The sequence below is a fragment of the Panthera onca genome, chromosome B4 (assembly GCF_046562875.1).
Source record: "Panthera onca isolate mPanOnc1 chromosome B4, mPanOnc1 haplotype 2, whole genome shotgun sequence".
Taxonomy (NCBI): Eukaryota; Metazoa; Chordata; class Mammalia; order Carnivora; family Felidae; genus Panthera; species Panthera onca.
Genome location: NC_138345.1, coordinates 105,028,372 through 105,043,818, shown reverse-complemented (window position 1 = coordinate 105,043,818; position 15,447 = coordinate 105,028,372).

Here is a 15,447-nt window from a genome sequence, read left to right as displayed (position 1 = left end):
TGGCTCTCTGCTGACGGCTCAGAACCTGGAGCCTGCTTCGGGTTCTGTGTCTCCCTCTCTCTCTGCCTTTCCCCTGCTTGCTCTCTCTCTCCAAAATAAATAAACATTAAAAAAATTAAAAAAAAAAAAAAAAGAACTTAGACATTTAAAAAAAAAAAAACCAGCCACCAGCCATTGAACACCTTTTAGGAATTAGGCATTTCACTGAGCATGTTATGTTTATGACCTCATTTAATCCTCACAAGTGCCCTGGGAGATAGGTACCATTACTATCACTCTTTTACAGGTAAGGATGCAGAGGCGTGGAGAGGTTCAGTAAATTGTTCATAGTCTTCCACTTCTGGTGGTGGAGCTGACATTTGAATTTATGTCTTTTAACTCTAGAAGTCTATGCTTTAAGCACTACTCAGTCCAATCTTGTTGTTCCTTCTCCCATTCAAAACACCACATCCCCTTTGGGATCTGCTTCAGGAGAAGGAACTCCTGGCTACTTCCAGGATGTTTTGATTAAATTCATATTCTTCCTCCTCTCCTCTCACTCAGATGATTAAGGATAAAATACGTATCTTCCTTTGTCAACTACTTTTACCTGATTTTTTCCCCCCAAATCTCGTATCAAAACCTGCAAAGACTCCAGAGATTACATATTAGAAACCCTCCTCTATAAAATACACACACACCCCACATACATTTTTTAAAATAGATGTATTCAAATCCTGTATAGGCATTTTTCCTAACATAATCCACATCACATATTACAAAAATAGCGAGGATAAGTAACGTAACTCAAACTCCAACAAAGTAATGAAAGTATTAATCCAATTTACAATTTGGAAAACCAAATAAAGCATTTATAATTGATTTAATATAATTATGTTAAAAACCCCACTACAAATTTGTACCTCATATAGCGTATTTAATCCATTTATTATTGCTATGAAATGACTAGAAAGTATATTTAGAGTTGGTCTATTAATCTAATGATAAATGACAGGAAGTCACTGTATTTAAAACTTTTGCAATAGATTTAATTAAGTTGTCCATTTAAATGAATACATATCTTATAATTTGTAATACTATTATTTAATAATTACAAATGAATGATACATTTACAGCTTTGCATGTAGATTTCCACCACCCTATACTTTTTTTCCCCAATGCTCTTTCTTTCATCTTTTTTGTCCTTTTGGGTCTCTTGTATTTTTGCATATTTTATTCCTATGAAAACATTTAAATCTTATTTATTTATTTATCTTTAATTTACTTTTTAATTTACATCCAAGTTAGTTAACATATAGTGCAAGAAGGATTTTGGTAGAATCCGGTGATTCATCCCCTACATATAACACCCAGTGCTCATCCCAGCAAGTGTCCTCCTTAATGCCTCTTGCCCATTTAACCTGTCTCCCCACCCAACAACCCACCAGCAACCCTCAGTTTGTTCTCTATATTTAAGAGTCTCTTGTGTTTTGTCCTCCTCCCTTTTTTATATTGTTGTTGCTTCCAGCATTTAAATCTTAATGCACAAAACAACAAAGCCACCCTCATGCATATGAAAATCTGCCCTGACAGAGACCAGCTATTAAGAAAACAGGTTGTCTGCAATGGTAGATTTGAAGCTAAGACATTTATTTTCTTAGCAGTCAGTTGGAAAGTCAGTCCCTAATTGAAGTGGATAAATGAAGACATTAGATTCATGAATTCCAAGCTGAATTTTTTGAGAGAGAGAGAGAGAGAGAAAACACCCCCACGCCAGTGGGGAAGAGACAAAGGGAGAGGGAGAGAGAATCCTAGGCAGGGTCCATGTCCAGCACAGGGTGGGGGGTGGGGCTAGATCTCAGGACTGTGAGATCATGACCTCAGCTGAAATCAAGAGTTGGCGGCGTAACCCACTGGGCCGCCCACACCTAGGCACCCCTCCAAGCTGATTTTTGGCAATTGTCACCTATAATTTATATTGCAAACATGTGATACAGGCAAGCACTGATCTGCTTTCTGTCACTATAGATGAGTTTGCATTTTCTAAAATTTTATATAAATGGAAATTACACTCTACTTTTTTCTGATGAGGGGGGCTTCTTTCACCCAGCATAATTATTTTGAGATTCTTCAGTGTTTCTGTGTATATTAATAGTTCATTTATTTTTATCTCTGAGTAATATTCTATTTGTATGGCTGTACTACAATTTCTTTATCCATGTATCTGTTGATGAGAATTTGAATTCTTTCCAGCTTTTGGCTAGTGCAAACAAAGCTGCTATGAACATTCATGAGAAGTCATTGCATGGATATGTGCTTTCATATCCCTTGGGTAAATACCTAGGAGTGGATGGCTGAATCATTCAGTCCCATAGTGTTTGCTATTTTAAGAAACTGCCAAACTGTTTTCCACAGTGGTTATACCATTTTACATTCCTGCAATCAGCTTATGACAGTTCCACTTACCCCACATTCTTGCCAACACTTGTAGAGTCAGTCTTTTTAATTTTAGACATGCTACCAGGTGTGAAGGAATAATATATTTTACTTTTGTCATTCCCCTAACACTAACGATGTTGAGCATCTTTCCATATGCTTATTTTCAACCCATACATGTTTGGTGACAAGTCTGTTCAAATCATTTGCCCCATGTCTTTGTTGACAAAAGACAACTGCTTAAAGCAAATTTATAGCTCTCAGTTCTACAATCAGAAATCCAGCATGGGGGTGACTGGGTGGCTCAATCAGTTAAGCATTTCACTCTTGGTTTCAGTTCGGGTCATGATGTCACAGTCCATGGGATCGAGTTGAGCCCCGAGTTGAGCTCTCACTGACATCACAGAACCTGCTTGGGATTCTCTCTCCCTCACTCCCTGCCCCTCCCCACTCACACTCCATGTGTATGCGCGCGCACACACACACACACACACACACTCCCTCCCTCTCTCTCTCTCTCTCTCAATAAATAGATAAACTTTAAAAAGTCCTCCTAAAATTAAAAAAGGGATGCATGAATGGCTCAGTCAGCTAAGGGCCCAACTCGACTTCTGCTCAGGTCATGATCTGGCAGTTTGTGAGTTTGAGCCCCTTATCGGGCTCTGTGCTGACAATGTGGAGCATGCTTGGTATTCTCTGTCCCTCTCTCTATCTCCCCCCCGACTCGTGCTCTCTCCCCCACTCTCTCTGTCTCTGTCTCTCTGTCTCTCAAAAATAAATAAACTTAAAAAAAAAAAAGTCCATCATGGCTCATCTGGGTTCTCAGCTCAAGGTCTCACTTGATGCAAATGAAAGGCTTAGAGCAGTTAGGCTCTTATGTGGAGGCTCTGGAGAAGAATCCACTTCCAAACACATTCAAGTGTTGGCAGAACTCAGTTCTTTGTGGGTATAGGACTGAGGTCCCCATTTGTTCTCCTGAGATTTTACAGGCTGCCTGCCTTCCTTCTCACAAGTTCTCTTTCCATTCGCAAATTAGCAACAGTGCTTCAAGTCCTTTCCATGCTTCAAATCTATTTTTTGTCCATTTAAAAAGTTGCATCCTTTGGGGCACCTAGGTGGCTCAGTCAGTTGAGCGTCGGACTTTGACTTAGGTCATGATCTCCCAGTTCGTTGGAGCCCGTATTAGGCTCTGTGCTGACAATGCATAGCCTGCTTGGTATTCTCTGTCTCCTCTCTCTCTGCCTCTCCCCAAATCATGCTTCTCTCTCTCTCTCTCTCTCAAAACTAAACTTTTTGAAAAATTAAAAAAAAAAAAAAAAAAAGTCCAGCATTGCTCCTCTGGGCAGCTCAAGGTCTCACTTGATGGGAATGAAGGAAATGACAGCACGTAACGTACTTCTGTGCCCCTTTCTCTCTGCCCCTCCCCCACTCATTCTCTCTCTCTCTCTCTCTCTCTCTCTCTCTCTCTCGCTCTCGCTCTCTCTCTCTCTTTCTGTCAAAAGACATCTTAAAAAATTGCATTCTTTGTCTTATCAAATTTTGAGAGTTCTTTATTTGAAATGCAAGTCTTTTGTTAGATACATAATTTGCAAACATTTTTTCTCAGCCTTTGGCTTGTCTTTTCAGTCCCTTAATGGTGTCTTTCAAAGAGCAGATCTTCTTAATTTTGAGTAAGTCCAATTGATCTTTACTTTTTTTTTTTTTTAATTTTTTTTTAACGTTTATTTATTTGTGAGACAGAGAGAGACAGAGCATGAACAGGGGAGGGGCAGAGAGAGAGGGAGACACAGAATCGGAAATAGGCTCCAGGCTCTGAGCTGTCAGCACAAAGCCCGACGCGGGGCTCGAACTCACGGACTGTGAGATCATGACCTGAGCCGAAGTCGGACGCTTAACCGACTGAGCCATCCAGGCGCCCCCAATTGATCTTTACTTTTAATCATGTTTTTGATGTTGTATCTAAAACATGTTTGCTTAATCCAAGGTTACAAAGAGTTTCTCCTACTTTTCTCTACATATGTTACAGTTTGGGGATTTTAGAGTTAGATATATAACCCATGAGGATTTAGTTTTTGTTTTTGGGATAAAATATTGCTTAAAGTTCTCCCTCTCTCCTTTTTTTTTGTCTTTGGATATTTAATTGTTCCACCATGATTTGCTAAAAAAGTTTATTTTCTCTGCTGAATTGCCTTTGCATCTTTATCAACTGACATATATACATAGATCTATTTCTGGACATATATTCTGTCCATCAATCCTTTTGTCTATTTTTATGACAACATGAAACTGTCTTGATACTGAAGCTTTATAAGTCTTAAAGTCGAGTATTGTAATTTTTACAAATTGGTTCTTCTTTTTCAACGTTGTTCCCTACCTCTATTTAATTACATTTTTTTCCACTTGCTATTATAAGCCCCTATCATTTGGCTCTTGTTTTCTTTCACCTCTTCTTGATATATCTATTTCTTATATATCTAAGATATATATATATCTTAGATATATAGGATATATTTCTAAGATATATCTATTTCTTAGGTAGATTTATATGTGATTTAATGTATGTGATTTAATATGTGATTATGTGTGTGTGGGCATTTAGATCCAAAAAATGTGTCTGTTCTTTGAGTGAGTTCTCTGTATGAGAAGTAGAGTGAACATTTATGGCCTAAGATATTAGTTAGTAACATGGGTAGGATAGGATTAATGTATGCAGGTGTCATCCCTTCTAAGCAAAACCCTTAAAATATCTGTTCAACATGTATTTCTCTTTAGGTTCAAAATGAGAAAATTATAGGCGTTGAAAGTAACACAACACTTCAACTTAGCTGGAATTATTACCCAAATCTGTACTGTCACATGGACAGCGCTAATCATTAACATTCACAAAAGATAAGTGATTTTAATGAATACAGTTACAAGTTCCTTTCCGATATTTTCAATTTCTCTTCTCTCCCCCCCAATCCCCACTCCGTTTCATGCATTCATGCCAGTAAAACATTTCTCATTCTTCTGTGGTTCCTGTTCTATGATAAGTTTTAGTTTTGTGATGTTTCAGGACATGACAGCATCTTTGAAAATATCTTACAGTGTTTAAACTTTAGTTGTAAATCACCGGCTCTCAGCAAACAGCATATATCATGTGCTGTAGTCAGTTTTAACATTTCAGCTGACAGCAAGTACAGACTTCAATCTCGGGGTTAGTGGCCTGGTCGGTTACTGCACCGTGACACCTCCTTACAGAAATATGCCACAAAAATACCCAGTGGGGATAGGTGGATTCTGACCCAAAGTGACTTTTGAGTTGCAATTCAAGGGATCAATCATCTTTACATTTATGAAAGGAGCCAAATATGAACTATATTTCCAATTTAGTTCAGTTATGATTTCAGAATCCCAGTGAATAAGAATGCGGGGCAACTGCTTGGCTGACCCATCCTTTAACTTGGCTCTGGGTACAGGTGGCAGTCAGTCCTTTGCCCAAGTAATTCTACTAAAAGCCATGCATGATAGCTGCCCACATGTGTGCCTGTACCTTGTTTGAACACAATGTTTTTGCTAATCCCCTCTCCATCCCCCTTACTGTCTCTCTTACCCACACCCAAATAAGTAGGGTTTCTGATGTACAGACAGGCGGGAAAAAAGGTGTTTATATTTGTTGAGCACTTGCTATGTACCAACTGGTACTATGCCAGGTATGTTGAATACACTATGTAATTTAATGTTCATAATAGTCTGGCCAAATGAATATTATTACTATCTTTTCACCAATGACAAAACTAAGGGTCAACAATATTAAGTAACTTGTGCTGGATAGCACAACAAGTAACTGATGACCCAGGATTCTATACCATTTCTGTCTTGTTCCAAAAGCCTCTTATGTTAAATCTTATACAGTGTCCATCTCATTAATGATATTGAGAACTTACTTCAGAATCAAGTGACTTTTTTAGATTCTCTCCTTCTTTAAGCCCTTTGTAAAATGAGGAAGGAACAGCTTTTGGGAGGATTTCAAAGTCATTTTTGTTTGTTTTTTGGGTTTTTTTTTTTTGTTTTTTTTTGGGGGGGGGGTTTGCTCTGGTGAGATTTTTGTGAGATAATGGAATCAAAAGAGATAGACTCATGGGTCATACAAACAAAATCATGTTTAGGTTCTGTATACACAAAAATGGAGGCAAAGTCCAGAAGGCTACTGAATTTTGGCAGGATACAAAGAATTCAGAATATAAAAGATAGAAACACTAATAGTGAATTCCTGCAGAGAACACCAATAAGCTACAATTCAGGCGGGGAATGGACTAATTCCCACTGTTGGAAATTTTATGCCCCAATCCAGTATTGAGAGCCAAGCAAGGGGATGCCACCCTGCACAGATGGACATCAAGGAATACCTTTTAAAACAACTTTGTAGACAGAGAAAAATTAGCCTTTTACCTTGAGGTCAGATGTAGAGATAAAAGAATACAATGTATACACAAAGATATACAAATGACATTTCCTATCTCTTCATGTATTCAAAATACCTTTTAAAAATCATGTTTTATAACAGAGACACCAGATAGCAACGAAGTAAAAATTGGCTATCCAACCCTGGAAAGCCGTTCAGAGGTTCTGGAAACAATTATTCAATAAAAACAACTCAAGAATTCCTTAATAATATGTATGGATACTTTCTGAAGAATTCTAGAACTATATAATATTAAATAAAGGATTATTCATTAAAAGTAATGCTGGGAGTGATTGCCAGGTGCTGGGGGAAGAGTAGGTAGGGAGTTCCTGTTCAGTGAGTACAGAGTTTCAGTCCTACAAGGTGAAAATGTTCTAGAGATTGGCTGTAAAAGAATGTGCATAGAGTTAACAATACTCTGCTGTATACTTAAAAATTGTTAAGAGGGTGATTTCATATTATGTGTTTTTTACCATAATTTTTTTAAAAAGTGATTCTGGGAAATCAACTTTAAGTGATAATTAATATTTGCAGAATACCCTTTCTTATGCCATTTCAGGCTTTCTAGTATCACTCAAATTAAGAATTATTATTCATTTATATGTCTTTTTAAAGTTACCTTACTACCTATATTTTTGAAACACACACTACAGTGTATCTCTACCATACAGACACTTCAGTAAGCTATCGGTGAAATAATCTCAGCAAAATAGGAGCATGTATTTAGAGGAAGATTGATCTGCCGGCTATTTCTCTAACGGATATAAGCAGGAAATTAATATGAAACAATAGTTAAAATCAAAACGTTTGCCTGAATATTAACAAAATAGATTTTGCACCAAAGCATTTTCTTAGGGGAAGTCATTTCCCCGTTCAGATCAGTCAGTGGAGCTAAAATATTAAAGACAGTACCTTTTTAGGAAAAGAGTCAACAAAAATGATTTCCACTTCCTGATTGCCACTTATTATTAACTTGTAGTGTCTCGAAATCTAAGTGGCTGCTTGGCTCCTTGATTATGCCTCTCCTGTATCATATAAAGGCAAAGTCTCTGGAATGTAAAATCCAGTAAGAACAGGCAAGCAGTACCCCATCCTTGCCAGTCCCTTGAAACTCAAGTTCCCAATCCAAAACTTTTTTCTTTGAAATTTCATACCACGTCAGTATTCCTAACAGCATTGAAAACCATCTTTAGAAAGCAAAAGTTATCTAGAATTGATTTTTGGGACTGGAAAGAATATACCTTATCTTCCTAAGATCTTGTATTCAGAAATTTGCATTTTCATGGACAGAGCTGATCCATGAATCAGCTTTGTCTCTTAATAGAGATTTGTTTTTACACTTGATACTAAAATGCAGTACACAATTTCAGCCATTCAGCACTGTCACAAAAACTATTTTAAGATAAGTGCAGTCTCAGGGCCCCAGGTTGACTCATAGGGAATACCAGTATCAAGAGTCTTAAGATGTAATAAAGATTTTCCAAAATTTATTTTATATATAAGCCCACTGAACATAAGTTAATGAAAACTTGCATAATGTTTTAATACAAAATTTACCATGAATATCAGGTCAAACGTCATCATAGTTAAAGTTAAATTAAACCTCACAAATATACTGGACCTATATATTAAAACCTTAATAAATAATTTCCCCAACAATCCCATAAAAGCACTTTAAAAATATGCCATACCATGGCACTATTTTAAAATCACTTATGGACGCCTATGTGGCTCAGTTGGTTAAGTGTCTGTCTTCCGCTCAGGTCGTGATCTCACAGTTCATGAGTTCGAGCCCCGTGTCAGGCTCTGTGCGGACAGCTCAGACCCTAGAGCTTACTTTGGATTCTGTGTCTCCCTCTCTCTGCCCCTCCCCTGCTCGTGCTCTCTCTCTCTCTCTCTCTCTCTCAAAAACAAACATTAAAAAATTATTAAAAAATAAATACATAAAATTATTCAGCCTTTGTCTTCTTCTTGGCTCCATTCAACTATAATCACAAATACCCTTTTCACTGAGATTCAACTTCAACCCAAACAGAAACTATTCTCACCATGGCAGAAAATACATCTGCACCATCAGCAAATAGAAGGGACCTGGGATCCACATGCTTTCTGTTTCTCTCCCACCATTTGCCTACTGAATCAATGTTTCTCCCTCACCCCTGTTGTGTTGGCTGAATTTAAGTCTATATCCAGACATCTGCTTTGGTTTTCTCCCATCATTTCAAAACCCATCTGGATACAGAGCTTTTCCCTGCACCCAAGCCCACTTGGCTGGGACCCTTACATCCTGCCTAGTTTTGACAGGTTTGTCAATGGAGCCTGAGCTCTGTTACCTGGGCCCTCCTGCTACTCAAGAAGGTTCTGCTATATATCACTTGAAACCTACAGTTCCATCCGTCTCTTGACTTCTAGTATAGCCCGATACCTGTGGACTCCTTTGGCTGTGTTCCCATCAAACAGATCGAATCTCCTCAGACAGCCATACCTACTGGAATCAAGACCAAGTCTTTGGACTCTGTAGGTTGGACTACAGCAGAGTCCCCTCATGATATAGCCCAATAGCTAGGGTAGATTTTTGTTCCTCGGTAAACACTTTCACCACCTTCAAGCTTGTGCTACTTAGGTCCCAGTGCACCTTGCCTGTTTATATGTTCCCATTCGTGATTCTATCAATACTCACAAATTTAGTGTGTATTCTCAACTGATGCACATGGCAGCTGAAGAATATTGTGGAATATTAAACAATTTATTTCTTTTAAATTTGTATTTGTAGATCTGGTATTAAAACGTGATGCTGATTCTTTACATTGGCAACTATGTGGACCTTGAATGTTAGGAAATTATTTAATAAGATTTATTTAAATAATTTTTATTTAAAGTGTGTTTATTTACAAATTATAATTTGTATTTTTCCTTATAATGAAAATTTTGGAACAATTATAATTTAGTTTGAAAACAAAATAAATTGTGTTCATGATTTTTACATAAATTCATATTTTTGATGAAAATATATTCAAATTTTGTACTTTGGATATAATTACATACTTAATTATTTAAATCATTGATGTTATCAAAAAACTATACAAAAATCTTGATTTTGAAAACATAATCAAGGAGCTTACTGAGATGAATGTAAGAAAATAAATTTTATAGTGGTGCCTGGATGGCTCAGTCAGTTAAGCATCCGACTCCGGCTCAGGTCATGATCTCATGGCTTGTGAGTTTGAGCCCTACGTCGGGCTCTGTGCTGACAGCTCAGAGCCTAGAGCCTGCTTCTGATTCTGTCTCCCTATCTCTCTGCTCCTCCTCTGTTCACACTCTGTCTCTCCCTCTCTCTCAAAAATAAATATTAAAAAAAAAATTTTAATAAATTTTATAGAAAACATATAATAATGTATGTACTATGATTTTTTATGACTTATCAAGACATTGGGGTGTGGCATCTGGGTGGCTCAGTTGGTTAAGTATCCGACTTTAGCTCAGGTCATGATCTCCCAGTTTGTGAGTTTGAGCCATGCATCGGGCTCTGTGCTGACAGCTCGGAGCCTGGAGCCTGCTTCGGATTCTGTGTCTCCCTCTGTCTCTGCCCCTCCCTCACTCGTATTCTGACTGCCTCTCAAAAATAAATAAATAAATATATATATATATATATATATATAAAAAGACATTGGGGTGCCTGGGCGGCTCAGTCAGTTAAGCATCCAACTCCTGATTTCGGCTCAGGTCATGATCTCATGGTTTGTGAGTTCGAGCCCTGCATCAGGCTCTGTGCTGACAGTGCAGAGCCTGCTGGGATTTTCTCTCTTCCTCTCTCTCTGCCCTTCCCTCACTCATGCTCTTTCTCTCTCTCTCTTTTAAAATAATTAAACATTAAAAAAAAGGACATCACTAGCCCATCAACTGAACACCCAACATGTGCAATAGTAACTAAATTCATTCAGCTTTGATCTTTTGCCAAATTAAATTTTATGAAAAAACCTAGCTATACACATATTTTCTGATTTTGTTATTATGCAAGTATATTTGTCAGAATAGAAGGAAAGAACTGTTTGCGTGATTTAAAAAGTAGATGGTATGTAGGTTTCCATTTATGCTCTTGCCTTGTGCTCTGAGAATGTTAGGGATAGGCCGAAGAGCTAACGTGTACTTAAACAGAGCAATAGAACACTGACCCTAATTTTTCTTTATTTTAGTTGTTGTTTGTTTGTGTCAGGGGAGGTAAAAGTGGGATTCTACTTTCTGGACTAGTGTTTATGTGAGCCTCTGAATATTGATGTTAGAGGTATTTTCAACTGCTTTCTAAACAATATCACAGGAATACTCATTTGTTTTGCTTGATTTTTCTGTAGAATACAGTATTTCGTAGGAAAAGATGATTTCTCTTCATGGGTAGGTTTCCTACCCTTGAAGCAAAGAAACGCTGTGACTTGTCAGGATGTGATGCAGGTGGAGGGGTTATGTGTGTGTCATAATCTGTGTATCCTCATTTCTTGGCAGCTTTGTTGTCCAGTAGAGAAAAAACTGAAGGAACAGCTGAAATCTGTTTCTTATCATCATATTTTCCAGAGAATGGAGCAAGTCCTCTTGTCATCTGTTGGCTCAGTATTCATTCATGCCGTTTGTTCTGTAAGATTTCCCTTGAGATAAAAACGTTGAAAGACAGCTTCATTCCTTTCGAGCTCCAGTCTTTTGCATAACACCTGCCCCATAAACGCACATCACTCCAGTAGGATTGTAAGTTGTCCAATTCTCAAGTGATCTGGTTTAAAATTTAAATTTGTAAGATAAAAATGCCTTATTTCGTCCTGTCACCATATCACCCAACTATTATACCCTTCCTGTTATCTACCTTTCCCTGCATATTCTGTATAAATCTGGCATTATAAACTACAAAAATGGGCATATGCAAAACATACATTTTCAGAAGATGGTGTTCATATATCATACAGGGCACTTTTGAACAATCCTGCCCCAAGGCAAGTCATTATAGGAGAGGCCAAAGACAGGGAGAGAAGGACTTCGGTGGAGCAGATGGTATGACTGGGTGCAGGGATACGTCCCTTTTTCTAAGAGGAAGTGTTAGCTCCAATATTCTGGCCACATTCCCAGTTGGTCAAGGGTATGCTGCCTCCCTAAATTAGGCAGCTTCAATTACATTCACTGTTCTAACGCACTTCCTGTCAGGAACGGTTGTTTGGACGTGCCAGTTAAAACAGCTGTTGCATCTGATGTGTGAGAAGCTGTGATCAGGAGAGCAAAGAGGTTTTCCTAGACATTGCCTATGTAGAAGTCAGAGTTACCAAACAAGCAAACAAACACACACACAAAGAAATCACATTATTTGAAGTTGTCCCAACGGCCCCTCATTTATTTTAATATATTCCTACAGCCTACCAAACTTGTTCATTAATTTTCAAAAGACTGGAGCACCTGGCTGCCTCAGTCAGTGGAGCATGTGACTTGATCTCAGGGTTGTAAATTCGAGCCCATGTTGGGTATAGAGATTACTTTAACCTTTAAAAAAATTTTGTTTTTAATGTTTATTATTTTTGAGAGACAGAGAGACAGAGAGCAAGCAGGGAAGGGGCAGAGAGAGAGGGAGACACAGAATCGGAAGCAGGCTCCAGGCTCTGAACTGTCAGCACAGAGCCCGATGCGGGGCTCGAACTCACAGACCACAAGATCATGACCTGAGCTGTAGTCGGCTGCCCAACAGACTGAGCCACCCAGGCACCCCTTGAGATTACTTAAACTCTTGAAAAGGAAAGGGAAAGGAAAGGAAAGGAAAGGAAAGGAAAGGAAAGGAAAGGAAAGAGAAAAGAAAAGAAAAGAAAAGAAAAGAAAAGAAAAAAAGAAAAAAAAGAAAAGAAAAAAAGAAAAAAAAGGAAAAGAAAACCTAGTTATACTTAATTGTACTAAAGACTGATTGCTTAAGTCAGTTGTGTTGTGTAAATAAAAACAGCACCTCCACAGTCATCCAGTGGACTCTTTGTCAGTATGATGCTTTTACTGAATACATGGCTCCTGCTCTTAGGAACACACAAAAACTTGCTCCCAAATAGGCATTTTGATTATGAAACAGTCTTTACTTTTTTCCTTTACATAACAGGATGAGGAATGCCTGGGTGGCTCAGTCAGTTAAGCGTCCAACTCTTCATTTCAGCTCAGGTCATGATACCAGGGTAATGAGATGAAGCCTGGGCATCAGGCTCTGTGCTGACAGAGTGGAGTCTGCTTGGGATTCTCTCTCTTTCTCCCCGACTCTCTCTCTCTCTCTCAAAATAAATAAAAGAAAATATAAAATAAAATAAAATAAAATAAAATAAAATAAAATAAAATAAAATAAAATAAAATAAAAAATAAAAAAATCTAAAAGTGGAAACAATAAATAACAAGATGATCTATTTATTTGTCCCATTTCTAGGCAGAGAAGAAACAAGAATTTTCTTCTCCCCACTGTTAAGCTAAGCATATTGTTTGCCTTCTCTTTTACTTCCACATTGAGCACAAAGATTTTTAAAAATTCAAACAGCCTGGAAATGTCCAAAGAGACTGAAAAAAAAAAAAAAAGAATTTTACTCCTCTTGTTATGGTTAAAGGCAAATTCTTGAAATAGTGCTGGCACCCAGTTGTTGCATAGTAAGTATTTGCTGGGCTGAATTATTGCACCTTTTTCCCCTGCATTTATCTCTGCAAGAGACCATTTAAAATAAAATATCAGTTTGAACACTGATTTTTTTATTAAGAAATTTGATTTATGATAAAGCCCAGCTTAATAGCATATTATGTTGAATTGTTAACTCTATTAGAAAGTGATGAGTACCAACACCAGAGAAAAACATGCTACAGTTACTTATTATACACAGTGTTGCTATTTTTATATATTTTTTCAGTTCCTAAAATGGAACCATAAACCAGAGGGCAACACATTTTTTTTTTCTCTACTACCAGATGCATATAATGGAAGTATTGCTCACAAAGAGGACATTTGTTATTTCATATGTGATCCTCAAGAAACAGATGGAGAGTAATTATGTGGTTCTTGTCCTGCTGACTCTTTTAAAGCAAATAAATGTTACTCTTTATTTTCTAAGTTTTGATTCTTAAACAATGATCACTTAGAATGAGTAAGGTGCACCTGCAGAAAGGTATGATTATCATCAATATAAAATGATGTTGAGAGATTAAACCCATTTGGCTCTGTTCCACAAATCTTGGTGGAAATAGTTAGACCACGGCTTAGTGTATAGTGAAGTATCTGAGATATCCAAAAGTTTTTGTATAAAGTGGAATTCTTTAGATGATTCAGTCTCCCATGTGTTTAGGGAAGTTTTGTTGAGTTCTCTATATTTATGAGATGCTGGGAGTATAAAGAGAAGGAAGATGTAGCAGAGATCCTATCATTCAGGAGGAACACATAAAAGAGGTGGCTCTCATTACCCCTCAGGTATTTCGCCACGGATGGCACAGCTTTAGCCAAGCTTCTAAGAACAAAGGCACGATAGGTGACTATGGCACAGAAGTTACGGTGAGTCTCTTCCGGAGGGTTAACAAAGTTAATAGAAATTCATGACTTTTGCCCTTTGACATTTAACCTCTTGGTCCTCTTACTCTTTAGTCATATTTTGGCCTTCTCTCCCCTCCGTCTTCCCCTATGCAGACTTCTTTCCTATTCTAATAGTTTATTACACTGAGCATAAATCTTTCTTCCCCCTCATCTCTCTCTCACACTGTTTTAGTGGATTTGAATCTTAGTCCCCCAAATAAGGTGAATAGGGAACATCACATTGTTTAATTAATTTAAGCAAGATACCTAACTGGAGTTTTATCTTCCTGTGTTGTTTGGAGATGCAGACTCAGTCGTTTTGTGAGCAACCACTCCCTTTCCTGAGGCTTTCCTGAGAATCCCGTGGTTTATGTGGTTGACTAAAATGGAAAAGGACTCCTCTGTGCTCAGCCTATCACGGTTGCTGCAGATAATTCTCATTACCTAACCCCAAATGAGTACGTGAAAGGCAGCAACCTTTCTGTCATGCTTGGGACTCCAAGAGTGTCATTGGTTCCAAAATCTCAGAGCCAAGTGTTCAGTTTTCTAGGGTCTGCCAAGCATTTTTTTTTTTTTTTTTAAGATCTTGTCACTTTCTTCAGGCACTGCAAGCGAGTGGGTTGAACAAGACTGAGAATCCCCACTAATCCCATGAACTTTTAATCTCATATTTTAGTCTATGAGTTAGACCATAAGAAGTAGTCGTCTTCAGAAAGGTGAACTATGCTCCTCTTAGGGCAAGGGAGCCCAAAGGCCCTGGATAACTTCTTAGATCTAGGGAGGGGATAGGAAATTATAAAAAAACAACATGTGAGACAATATTTCATAATGATTTTGTTTCTCTCTAAGAACGTACCCCTCTGCTTCTTCTGGTTTCTTTTTCTTTCTTTTAACACAAGAATTGAATGCTTGCTAGGGGCCAGCCTCACAGAAATGCTGAGAGGTCAATATTATTAATCCCATGTGAGAGTTGAAGAAACTGAAGGGGAGAAAAGATAAATGCAATACCAGAGCTACAGTTTGTGCTGCTTGCCAGTTTCAA